Source organism: Harpia harpyja, chromosome 10 (genome assembly GCF_026419915.1).
Source record: "Harpia harpyja isolate bHarHar1 chromosome 10, bHarHar1 primary haplotype, whole genome shotgun sequence".
NCBI classification, from domain to species: Eukaryota; Metazoa; Chordata; class Aves; order Accipitriformes; family Accipitridae; genus Harpia; species Harpia harpyja.
This window is the reverse complement of record NC_068949.1, coordinates 46,412,564-46,426,114: the sequence shown is the minus strand read 5'-3', so window position 1 is coordinate 46,426,114 and position 13,551 is coordinate 46,412,564. Positions and strand designations below refer to the sequence as shown.

The 13,551-nt window shown below is 51.0% G+C and overlaps 1 protein-coding gene across 2 annotated transcripts in view; it reads right to left on the bottom strand.

The window, feature by feature from the left end:
• The window catches only part of PWWP2B (PWWP domain containing 2B), a 46,982-nt gene that overhangs the window by 12,645 nt on the left and 20,786 nt on the right, over window positions 1-13,551 (bottom strand). The window contains exon 3 of one of the 2 annotated variants that reach the window (XM_052799048.1): window positions 11,517-12,054. The exons of the other annotated variant lie outside the window; for it this stretch is intronic. The gene's annotated coding sequence lies outside the window, so the exon portion shown is untranslated. Of the gene's footprint in view, window positions 1-11,516; window positions 12,055-13,551 lie in introns of those variants that run through there. 2 annotated transcript variants of the gene reach the window in all.

The window sequence follows — 13,551 nt, the reverse complement described above, 5'->3', positions numbered from 1 at the left end:
ACCTGACAGATAACCTATTCTCCAGCCCACCCTGCCTGCAAATGCCCCCCCGTCCCCAGCCCCATCCAGCCCCCGAAGGCCGGCGGGCACAACCCACCCGTGGCTGTGCCGTCACCCGCCAGCACTGGACGTGCTCCCACCAAAACCCCATCTCGGCGCCTCGGGGGGCTGTGGGAGCCGTCAGCACGTCCCCCCCCATCCCCTCCCGGCCGCCCTGCAGCTGCGGCACCTGCACCCAGCCAGATGTGGAGAGGGACACGTCTCACGCCATCCCAGCCTCCGGTGACCTCCGCGCCACCGAACAGGGGACGGTCAGCGGAGGGGCAATACCCACACCGGTCCCCATCCACACAGCGCTGCCGGAGGCTCTGCCCGCAGGATGCCGACACGCCGACCGGCAGCGAGCAAACGCTCCGCTTTGTCCGACAGCCCTTTGTCCTGCCAGGGTCATCCGAGACCAGACGTTGCCCGCAGAAGGGCTTTCAGGTTAGCGTGGACCTCTGGGGCCACCCCTCCTGTCGTCTACAGCATCGCCCTGGTCTAAGGTGCGGAAGAGCTGCCGGCACACGGCACTCGCCGCGTACCCCGACCTCGCTCGGCACGTGTGTGCCTGACCTGCAAACCCCCTCGCACGCCCCTGCAGCCCATGCCCGGGGTATGTCACAGGAGGGACAAACTGAACTGGAGGGAAAGGCAGCATCGGAGAAGGTGAAGCTCAGAAAAACTGGCGTTACAAATTCGATTCTCTGTGAGGAGAGGTTTGCAGATGGAGGCCGTGGAGTTTTCTTCCCACTGGGTATCAATTTGTAAGGGTGAAGTTGCATTAGTGTAGCTTTTACAGGCATTTGTCAGTCACTCCAGGGACTGTATTATAGTGAACAATCTTTTTTTTAATTTAAAAGATTTTTTCAGAAAGAGGTCATAGATAGAGTGGCGAAACAGATGTTTCCAAAGGCAATTCCTGTCCAGACCCCTACTCCTATTTCTTGAAATTGCTGCAATTATCATACCAAGAAGTGTTTCATATGTCAGGGACAAACCACTGGGGCTGAGCCAGGCAGCATTTATTAGCAGCTGACAACGTCTAGCACCAGGAAGAAAAAATTACCTGTATATTACAAAAAACTTCACTAGTTCAAGCCACAGTGGAAACTGCCACTTGGGAAACTGCTGATGCAGTTTTTGGTGCGCACACAAGCTGTAATAAAAAGGAAGATAAAAACCAGGAACGCCTCTGCTCCCCCAGGAAATGCTTCCCACTGCCCCAAAAGCTCCCGCGAGGAGGAGCCCCCACGCCGTGGCACAGCGCCGGCACAGCACCGGCCACCAGTGGCCCCTGTCCCTCCTCCCCAAGACACCCGTGGGTGCGGGACGGGGACCCTCCACGGCACGGCTGCTGCTGCTGCTCCGGGCGCATCCGCGGGGAACCGGCAGGGCTCCCGGGGAGGGGGGTTTAGGGGGAAGCCTGGGAGGCCCCCGATACACCAGTGAAACCATGGGTAAAGGAGGACCTGCCGACACGATTTGTATGGCAACAACATCTCCTTACAAAGTCCCTCACATGAACCTACTGAGCAACTAAGATTAGAAACCAGCCAAGAGACAACAAAGAATTAAAGTAACTCCATTTTTATGCAGAAAAAAGGTTAATAATGGAAGTGCAATACTTATTTAAATATGAAAATCAGAGGAAACAGCCAATAAAACGATTCTCAAATCGGTTTAGTGCCACAGAACTCCAAATCACAAGATACTATGTTGAAGAGTCAGCTTTCAGAAAACAGAACAAACACTCCCATGGCTAAAACCAGCAAACATCGCACAAAACACCGTACCGCTCCTTGCACTCCAGACTGTAAATTAGCCATGAAGTGTTTGGGCAACCTCCTTGGTAGCCAGGCCGCTCTGTAACAGTCCTTAAGAACATTCTCTGCATTCTCCTTCAGGAGGAGCCGGATGCCGAGCCAAAAAGCTCTTCAGTCCGACACGGGATGACTTCTGGCAGCACGGTGCCGGTGACGCGGCGTCCCGTGGCAGCGCGCGCGGTGGCACGGCGCCTGGCGGGGCCCTTCACGGAGCGCTCCGCGGCGGCACGGCGCGAGGTCCTGCGGCGCGGCAGCCGCCGACGGGCATCGCCCGCGGCAGCCGGAGCTCTGGCGATGGAAGGCCGGCGGTGCTGCCGCGCCGCGCCGGGGTCCCAGCGGGGACGGACGCGTTCCTGGCCAGGGAGCTTTCAGGTTTTTTGGGCTCGCGATCCCTTTGCGTTTTCCAGCGGAAACATAGACATTTCACAGAGAACACGTATGATCTCGCAGTCTCAGTCACCTTTCGAGGGACTTCAGAAGAAAACAACCTCATCATCTGCGGAGTAAAAGCTGAAAACCACTGAATTCTCCAAAAAAACACTTTTGTGCTCCCCTATTACAGACTTCAACACTTAACGTTGCTAATATAAGCCCCGTTCTCCCCAACTCCCTCTCACTAGGGCCATTACCCCAACTACATAATCTGTCTAATTCAATACATACTTACACTGAGTTATTCCTGAATTTAAAAGCATCTTCACATAACTGAAATTTACACATGGATCTAACTCGAGAAAGTAGCACAGGCTCTTAAGTTTGTCTTTATGTTTTAAGATACACTCGGGAGAGTGGCACGCACCTACACAAGTGGCTCTCAACCCCCGCACGCTCGCACCCTCCCGTACCAGGGAAGAGACCCGAATTCTAAAATTACCTTCTCAAAACGAGCATTTTCTCAGCCCACTTTGTATCAGCAGTCACTGAGTAATTCACAGCAGATCTAAGATTAGCTAACGAAGTGCAGTGACTCATCAGCCAAGCCTCTGTGCCGCTGGGAAAATTCAATTTTTCTTTAGCAACAGAGCTTCAGCTGTGGAAATTATAAATAAATACGGTTTGGAGAGGCTACAGTAACATGAGGATCCTTATTTAAAACTCATTGATACAGATATTTGTGCCTATGATGCCCTTGTAACATCACTGATCACTTGCAATAGTGCAGGATCACGTCCGGGACTTTCTGCGGCAAAGCCGTGGCTTCCCGAGCGGCAAACCTGCGGTGCCGAGCGGGAGAGGGTCCAGCCGAGCAGGAGCACGCAGTGACAAGGCACCAACCAGCAAAGCCTGATTTCAAACCACTCATTAGCTCACACCCATAAGCAAATTAAAACCATGCAGAATCATTACAGGCTTCTGCAAACGATGTTGCTGAGCAAATTGATGGGGTGGAGGAAAGTCATAAACAGAATCAAAGCAGAGAGGATCCCCACCCCCACACCAGCAACAAGATGCAAAACAAGACCAAATTTCAATCCCAGAGTAAACGCGTGCTCCGGACCCGGGTCCCACGCGTCTGCGTGCGCCCGTGGCGTTGGGACCCCCCGCCACCCCCCAGCCCCCCATGTGGCCGGCGTCCCCCTGCCCGGCCCCTCCGCTCTCCTCCCCACGAGCCCCCGCCGCTGCCCAGCCCGAGCTTCTCCACCGGCCCCAGAACCACCTTCACCTTTCTGCAGCCATTCCACGGGGGCCGAGCGACCTGGCGTTACCGTCCCCAGCCCGGGTTTGCCAGCAACAGCTCGGCCCCATCCCAGCCGTCCCCACGTCCATCGGTGCGCCGGGAGAGGCTGCTGCCGCCGGCGGCTGCGCCCGCCGCACCTCCCGCACCGCTCACCAGAGACCCCCGCGCAGCTCCGTCGAGGGCTCATCAGCGCCTTAGGGTTAATTAGCTGCCATGCCGGGGCCAGACCGCGTACAGTTCCTTACAACAGCTTGCTCTTACGAGCAGAGCAGGGTGCCTGGCTCCTTTCTGCGAGGGTGGTGGGAGCCCCTTGGGCACCCTCCTCCTCCGAACGGGTGGCATAAGCATGCAGGAAAGATGCTGCGTTTCGGGGGATTTGGCCCCAGATTGTTTACCCGTGCCAGGCTGGGCAATGGGAATCCCGCTGCCCGGCACGGGGGGGGGGGATCGGCGGTGCGGGGTCGAGCCCCAAGCAGCAGCCCCAGCGCCCGGCATGGCAGGGCCCCACGCCTCCTCCAAAACCGGACCCCCTGCGCCCCTCGGGGCCAGCGCTTCATCCTCACACGCCCTTAGTGTGACACCACTGACACCGAGGACTTTCAGCAAAGGAAAACAAACACCCCTTTCCCTCCCCCCCAAGCCCATCGGTGGGGGTTGCTCCGTACTCAGTTCAGCTGCACTTAAGATTCTCTATTTCAACCATATTCTGTTTCAAGCCACATTAGGCTTTGGTTATCAAAGCCAAATGCTTCAGGTTTTGGTGTCTAATGGAAAACAGCTTATAATTTATGTGTTTTTCCTGAGAAATTAGCTTTAAAAACAACTTGCCGAACTTTGTGTTTTATAATATGCACTTAAAAAAAAATAAATTCAAGTTTAGGGGAAAGAAAATATTTTCCATACAAGACAGACATTTGATTGGATTAAAGCAAGCTTCCCTTTTAATTAGGCTCGCTGGAGCACCACTGGAGAGTCAGGCGCCTGTGTCTAATTCCCTGTGATGCCCATCAGCTCAGATGACCCCCACTGCCTGCGCTCAGGCTGGTCCCTCCTGCGCAAACCGGAGCTCAGGCGGGAAGCACGGAAACTCGGACCGACACGGAGCAAGAGCTGGGCTGCTCCCCGGCCGGGGCTCGCGGCAGCCTTCAGCTGCGACCTCCCTGCTGGGATGCAGGCAGGGACGGACACGCTGGGCTGCGAGGAGCGGTGGCAGTCAGAGCAATGCATGGGGTGCCCCGGCCTTGGGGGTCCCTGCCAAGCAATGGGGCAGGCGTGGGGCAGGGGGAGCCCAGGTCCCAGCCAGCTACCGATGCCTGGGGTCTCACAGCAGAGCCATTAATCCATAGACACAGAAAAACACGCATCAAGGCTGCTTAGGAGTCCTCTGCTACAAGCAGTAATAAAAAAAGGATAGTAGTAATAATCTTAAGATCTAGCAAAATAAGAAAATTACTACATACCAGAATAGTAGATATTTCTTTTGGCAGCATAAAGCTACTTTCATCTTTAAAAGCAACTGTTCAACTTCCCATTTTCTCCTACCTATTAAGGGATACTGTAGCCCCAGGAAGGATTACTGTTGTAAGGTTGCAGCCAAGCCAGGAGGATAGATAAACATAAAACTATTGCTAAAATCCAGCACGTTCGGCCATAAGGACAGTTTTTTTCCACAGGGAGTGATTGAAAACCCCATGAAAACCAGACTGGTGCCAACAGTGACTCAAACGCATTAAGAGTGACAAATGGTGATGCTGCCATCCCAGGCTGCGCCTGACTGGAGAAGGAGCTTTGATCGACTCGCATTCTCTGGGACAACCCAACGGAGCTGTTCTGCCTTTCTTCAGTCCCCCAGCGCCAGGGCTGCCGTCCTGCCCAGCAGGGACTTGCTCGGCATCGCCCGTCCTTACACAACCAGTCTGTCCTTGCACCAGCAGCAAAGGATGCACTTTGAGGTTCACAGTTTGAGGGCAGGTCCCTTCTCCTGGCTGAAGTCCTCTCACAAAGCAGAGGCACGGAACCTGCTGGCAAAGCCCACGCGCCCACTTATCACGGGCTCCGAGCACAAGGGGACCAGTGGCCACGCTGGCCCAGCATGGCCCCTGCTGTGCCGGAGAGATGTGACTACTCCACAAGGCATGCATGTTCACTGCAGCCCCCATGGGATCCCGCCTGGCTCCAAAGAATTCAGAGTCCAACAAAACACTCATTTCAAGAAGGAAAAAAAAAAAAAAAAAAGTAGCTATGCTCCCTGTTTTTCATTAGGCTCTCAGCTTAATATTTCACCAGCTTGTTCTGACACTTGGCAGCCAACACACAGGACCTGCAGGGTTCGGCTGGCTCTCCAGCCACTCGCTCCTGCACCTTCCATCTGGGCAAGTAGCACTGCTGGTGCTTTGGGGCAGGTCTGGGTCTGGTCTTCTCCTCCCTCCAGCTCCCCCCAACAGCTGTGCTTGCCGAGAGCTTGTTTATTCAGTCGGTGCTGCTGCTGCTCCAATTAACATTATCACAGCCTCTAAAACCAGCACACCAGCATCAATATGGTTAAAATGTGTTGAGATGCTGATATTCTTACTGGCTATAGCTTAATCAGGAAAGAAGAAACGAGAAGAAACAGTCAAAAATTACAAACTTGAAGATACTGCTACCAGCTGTTGAGAATGCTCTCCCTGAGCCCAGTCTCACGGGCCCATCACGAATGACAAAGGCAAAGTTGTTTGGGAAATGGATTTTCATTCCATTCACTTTAAAATGCCTTTTCCCCTATTCAACACTAGATCAGGAAGAAAGTTGAAATTTCACAAAGTCAAATTATCAGAAACGTTTACTTCAGGTCTGTGGAAAAGTTTGAGAAACTCCTAAGTTGACACCACAAAAGCAAAGGTCAGCAGGAACTTTTCCTGCAGGCAGCACTGTGCAGCCGGTGGGTGCCCAGTTCCACCCGCAGCGCTGCCTGCACAGCTGGAGACCCAGAGCCCCCTCCTCCAAAGACCACTTTTTCTTAATTTTAAGGCCATTCTGCTGGACAAGGCGTTTTAGGGAGACACGGGGACTTCCCAGGCTACAGCAAGAGGCACCTTGGTGGGCGAGAGGAGGGGTGTCAGGGCACCGGCAGCCCCTCGCCGGGAGCCCCTCAGCAGAGCTCGGCTTCCCCTGCCCGGTCCGACAGCCCGGCGGAGCGGGGAGGACACCTGGGAAGTGCGCGAATAGAGAACTGAGCACAGAAAAGCGTGAAACTTGAAGGGAGACTAAAGGAGAAGCTTTAGGAAAACATTGCAGATGGTATTTAGACAGAAGTAGGTGCTGCGATGTTTGGCCACCATCATCCCAGGATAGTCTCCTTTATCCCTGCTGCCACCGGTACCAGGCACAAGTGCTCAACGGGGATTTGTGTTTAGACGGGGCCGTGGCGAGTGTGGCAGGACCTGAAGAGCACAGGTACCGAGGCAAGTCGGGGCCGGGAAGGCAGCCCCGCCACCGCCACGCACCCGGGAAAAGCAGAAAACAGAGTGGACGCGGCCCCGCTCCTGCCATCAGCCGGCATGGCACAGCCCCGGCTGCCCGGCGCAGGCAAAAGCCGTTCTGCTGGAGACGCTGCCAGGGCAGCCGTACAACAGCTCTGGCAGCTCTGCTAGCCCTTATCGGCGTGAAATAGGCAGTATGCTAACTATAAGCCACAATAAAGCACCCGGTAAAAATCTCATCTATGCCTTAGGATCCCTGATGGAATCAAAACCGTGTGGGTTTTTATTCTGTAAGTCACTTGGACGGCTTCATTATCATAGAACAAAAGGTTTTTTAAATAGCGCATCATTAAGTGCCACAATTCCAGCAACATACCCTTCCCCTCAGCTAACCCAGCCTGCAAGGGACCCTGCCCTGGGGCAGCATGCTATGCACCACTGCTGCTCCGCAGCGTGGCCAGGTCACCTCTGTCCACGTCATGCTTCTCGCAGGACGCCAGGCGCAGGGGCACCCGCCCCGACCATACAGTTGTACCCACCAAAGGGACTAGTGGAAAACCACGGTAATTAAGCACGCCAGTCACGGGGAGACTGCGGCTCCCTGCTCGCCCTCTCCCCGGTGCTGCCTGGCCCCCAGCCCCGGGAGAAACCACCACTGTCAAAACTCTGGCCGGGTTCCCAAACGGGCATTGTAGTGCTGTCACCAGCCCTCACCCACAGCTCTTCTGAGTCAGCCTACAGCTCACGAAGCAACAGAAACTATTAAGTTAGGCCACCTACACAGCTAGCTCCTTTAAATAAATTTAGTAAGTCAGAAAAGAGAGGATACAAAAATTCGGTAAGAAATCATGGTGTTGAACAGAAATAACCAGACTCACTCTCCAGTTGCAGAAAATACTATTTCTCTTGGGAGAGTAGGAGTGCCAGCAGGCAGCGCCCGCCCAGGACAGGGAGAGCCCGGGTACAGCGGGACGCTGAGGGGGCTTTCGGGACCTGAAAACCTGCTCAAGGCATGTCAGACACGAGGCCAAGTAAGAGGAATGTGGACTATGCACACAAAATTTAATCTATAGATTCAGAATATTAGCAAAAGTCCTATTACAAAAAGTACTGACAGGTTTAGTACTGGTTTGAATAATGTTAGAATAAAATACTGAGCCCCCCTCCACTGAAAACCATACTCAGATTCTGCAGGGCTTGCATTTAGGAAATCAGCTGTGCGAGCTGAAGCACAGCTGTAGGGTTCAGGAGGAAACCCCCAAAACCACAGTGCGGAGCAGCGGAGACTATAATAGGCCTTTAGTGTAACAAGAATTGAAATGAACTGAAAAAAGCCCACAATTTCCTAAAGCCATGCTCGAGTTTTAAAAATATAAGGAGGAAAACCTTAAAAATGGAACAAAAAGTGAAATTTCACAGCACATAGGGATCTGCTAATGATGTTCAATGGGCAGCACAGAACCTATTACAGAGAATACTAAAGACCACTTACTATTCCTGAACATTCCCATTTAGGTTTTAACCCAATGGAGCTTTTCCTCTGACATAATAGAAGACTAAAGTAAGCCATTCAAACTTCACATTATTAAAAATGACATTTAGAAACTTCAACATTAGCTTTTTAAAATCAGTTAAGAAATGAAACGTCACCGTGCTCTTGGTTTATGCTTTTGCATTTGCTGAGAAATTATTTTCATTTACCTGCATAATGGCCAAGGCAAAAAAAGCAATTTGTTACAAGATTTTTGCTTTAAGCCTTGCCAAAACTGAAGAATCATCTTTTCACTGAAGAAGTGAGCCAACTTCTTTAGCTCCCATATGCAGGTCCAAAGTTGTGCTTTTTGTTGGGATACTGTTTAAGGCTGCTGTTTAAACCCACCTCTGGCACTGAGCCACTGATTCAGAGAAGGACCCCGGTGTCCAATCCACTTGCATGCCTCCTAAGCACTATTTTCTCCGTTACCGTGTTTTTACTGAAACTCTCTGTCGCAGTTCTTAGTAAAAGTGGCAAAAATTCGGTGACTCACCTGCAGTGCTTAAGCTTCACTCGTCTGCTTCATTAAGCTGGTGCTAACGCAGACACGCGTGTGTCAGGCCACCTGGCATCACAAGGGTAAAAGACAAAAAAAAGGAGTCCCAGCACATGCAACCTTCCAGTCCTTTTTGGAGGAGGGTCCCTCCCCAGCCCTCCTGGCAGAAAATGGCAGCAAACCTGTTCTCTAACCTTCCTGCTGCTGACACAGGACCTGGCGAGATTGTAACGCTGACACTTTTTCCTTTACCTCTGCATCGGCAAGGACTTTCAGGCAGTAAAAGCCCGTTGTTTGCTTTCTAAAGGGCCCAGCAATGTCAGGAATGTCACCATGCATCCAGGTGTAAGGACAGCAGGAGCTGCGCCCTTGGTGACAGGGGACTAGCAGGACACAGCAACCGGCAAGGGAAGACCGGGAAGGTTTCTTGCAGGGATACCAGGTACTCCTCCATCAGCAGTGAGGAGCACAACCGCTGCTCCGAGGGCACGAGACGACAGTGATTGCCAAGGCAGAAGCAGAAGGCAGACAGGGTTCCACCGTACAGTTAAACATCTGGCAGAGGACGCTTATGTGCACCAGGGGTTTTCCTGCAGAGCAAAATTATCATGGGGAAAAAAACTCTCAGACATCCCCTCTTAAACAACTCCATCCCGGGGACCACATCCAGCATTAGAGGACGGACGCTGGACTTGAGCTTACTTTCTCAATCCGTTTCATGTCCTAAGCCTAGAGAAAATCAGTGGCCCCAAGTGTGAGGTATCGTAACTCTCTCTCACACCCAGCAGAGACTGAATGCCTGGTCTTAAGGACATTTCTGCCTGTTCACGGGACTTGAGTGACATCTGCGAGCCTTCTCAGGAAAGCGGCCGGGACTTACCTGTTGTTCTTGGCATCTCCTTCAACCACAGAGCAGCCTTTCCACACGCAGGCAGGAGCAGCCCTTCACTAGAGATGGGAGTAGACAAGCGCTCTTCCTGAAAGCGTGGGGGAGTGGGGACTTAGTTATTTTTGTTTTGCCTTTTTTTAAATTTTATTTTTTAAATGAACAGAAGGCTGCTTGTAACTCCCTTCAGCTAACTGCTGTAATGCTACAGCCAAAAGGCTTGGCAACACTTTTTGGCAGGGATTTCGTACAATAAAGAACTGTGTGAGCAGAAAACACAAAAACTATCTCACATAGCCATCAGCTAACCCTAGGCCTAGCTCGAGAAGTTGCTAGAAAAAACCCACAAAGAAACTCCTGAAGACAGACAGACAGGGGCTAAGAAAGGTAGAACTGTTTTCTCCATGAGTGGGAGTACTCACTGCACAAGAGCATCTTTGCCAGCCAAGTAGTCTGCTCTGGAGATGGGCAAAGCGGATGCCCAGGTAAACAACTGCTTCATAAAGGCTTTACACAAGGTGCAGGAACACATTCCTTCGCTATATACTGCTGTCCTTTTTACACTTATTTTTGGAAAACAGGAAGCTTACTGATTTGTTTGCAGAGGTGGCCAAAATCGGTCTTGGGACACAGATGTCCTATTTCAGCACTGCATTTTAGTTTGCATGTTTTATACCGCAGTCTTCCAACTGTTTTAAGGGAAACATATTTGACTCATTGTATGCTCTTACTGAGACTCAGCAGAAGGGGTTTTTTGGTGTTGAACTCTTCTTGTCAAACTCTGCTGTTGTTAAACAGAAGAGGGAAGCTCTGACCTCTCTTGCTGACATTCAAAAGACCACAATATGAACTGGCATGAACCAGGAAAACACGAGCTTGTATGTTTTCCAATCCGCTTGTTCTTCTAATTCGACAATAGTTCATCACAGTGTTTGCGGCAACGGATTAAGAACAAACAGGAAGCAGAATCTGTGCAACGATCCAGTAGCTCAAAGGCAATCTTCTACATGCAGACAACATTTCACCTAGGAGGGAACCGTTTTCTCCAGCATCAGAAGCAACAGATTACCACAAATCAATGTTTCTAGACTGACAGAATCCAAGAGAAAGCTAGACTAATGCAAAACCAAAAAAAATAACCGATGCAGTTTCAAAAGCTTGTTTATAGGCCACTTCAGTTTGTAAACCATTTGTACTCTAAATTTGGTACAAAAGTTATAGGCTGTTTGTTTTCTGTTTTTTAAAGACTGCTAATCATTCCCGGTCATGTGTAAGGATGAAGATCCTTTCTATCCAACAAGGTGTGTTCAAGGGCCCTTAAATTACACTCGTTGACTAGGTGAGAACACAAAAGTTAGTTCAAAACGTTAACTCATTCTCCAGCTGGAGCCATCAGGCTAACTACCTACCTCTACGCATGCAGCATGAGCAAGCCAAGGCTGTGCTGCCTGCTGTTTCAGGTGACTTAAGAAAGCACGCATTTAGGACACAAACCCATCCAAGTTACCAGGTGACTGCTTTTCAAAACATTGATTCTCTCAGCTCTGCAGTAGATGACAAGAAAAAGCTTTACCATATGCAATGACAGCCACATAGTTACGTGTTGCACATTTTCCAAGTTTTAATAGACACAAAAGTGAGTCCATTGTACTTAAGACACTACAATGATTTCATTCTATTGCATGTCCTGCTCCAATTACATTTCTCAGAGTACAGTATTGAGTAAAAGTTTGGTAGCTTTAAAATTAACAAGTGTGTGAAATCTGTAAGTAAAATAAGCAGCAGCAATAATTTTTGGGATTTTATCAAGAATAGCTAACTTTTAAGTAATAAATACATTCCAAGTTGTGGTTTTTGCTGTTCTCCTAGTTCATTGCCGTATGACTTGTCAAATTTTCATTCTAGGGTAAGATATCCTTAACACTTTCCTGCCAGCCTCACACCAGAAGAGCCACCTAACTCCAAGTCCCGGTGCCTGTCACCTGTCCCAGATGAAAAGCAGTGCAATCTGACAAGGAAACTCGTCCTCCTGCCATGCGCACGGCAACCTCCAGATTCTCCTGGGGAGCGTGTCAGGATGTTTACAGACTTCGTGACCCTCTAGGAGAACAGCTGTGCTCTTATCTTCTGTTACCTTGAAGAAAGTGAAAGAGGGAGAGGTTACTGCAGGCAGCACAGAACGGACCAGCATTAGTGGCGAGGCACACGCTCCGGGTGTCCTCTAAATATAGCCAGGAATTCTCCTGCTCCCAGCTGGCCCGGCAGGCAAAACCAGCAGCAGCTACAGCTTTGGAAGAAACTCATCAAGTTAACAAACCCAAAGTAAGAGCAGGAATTTTCTCCAAGATAGACATGATATGAATATCAGTGATGATAATAAATCTTCAGTCTCTGGCTTAAAGACTTCTAAGTCCCCATTCAGGGTGGGTTACTGTAGGTTAATCTGCCACAAGTCCCCACAGAGAGTGCCACGTGAAGAACATCTGCCTCCACTTTTCAAACACAATCTATAAAATAGGATTATTTTCCCCTCGAGAGCAAGCCGTACAGAAGCTCTTCTAAGTACCTGCAACTGCTCAAGACGTCGACTGCTGCCGCAGTGCCCCAGCCACGCCGCCTTCTCGCTCTGCCTCCAGAGGGAAAAGGCAGCCCCGCTTCCCCTCGGACCCCCCACCCTCCACGGGCTCCCCTTCCCACCCCGGCCCACGGCTCGTCTCATGCTGCAGAAGCACGTGTGTGCCGCGGCAGCGCTGCGGAGCCCTCGGGACGGCCGGCGTCTCTCGAAGGACCGCGCGCGGCTCCCCTCCCACGCAGCCGTCCGAAGGCGGACGCAGCCGAGACGCCAGAGCACGACTGACCAGCCTTCAGGCAAGAAGAGCACGCGAGACGCTTGTTCTGAATTCGGAAGTGCAAAACCACACGCTCCAAATCGCAGCTACCAAAAGGTAACGAAGCTGCCCACGCCTGATGTGTTAGACTGCTGTCATCTGGCCTTCTTGACAGATACCAGCCAGACTAAGGGAAGATGACAGGCTTGAAAAGATGCATCTACTGGAGAGGGATGTGCCCATCAAAACAAAAAACTACAGAAGAGAAAAGCCCTCATCTGTACCCCTGCATGCCAGAGGTACTTGCACTGGCCCTGTAAGTCAGGTTTATGGAGTGGAGGCCTTGAAAGAGTTCAGACGGAGGATCGATTTGTCTTCAAGATCAAGTGAAGAAACGAAGACACGTGAAACAGCGATACAGAAATGAATGAAAAAATGGCATGGAGATCTGCACTTAGACTTTTCAACTGCAAAAGCATCACTGCACCACACTTCAAACGCAATTCAGTTTGAGCCGGTTCAAAAGTCTGACCAGCCCCACCACACGTCCGTGCCAAATCAACTAACGTGGCCGAGTCAGAACCGCAGGACACACAGGCTCAAATCCGTGTTCCTGACAAACAGGATTAATGCTATGAAGCAAAAGATCAAAGACCTTTAAAAACCCCCTCACAGTTGAGGTTCGTGACTTACAAATACAGAGCACAATAAACCGAGAACACCAACACCAAACACAGGAAGATTATCACATTTCCAATGCTGCTAAAAACGCAGCAGCACCTCTTCTGCAGGCATGGAACCAA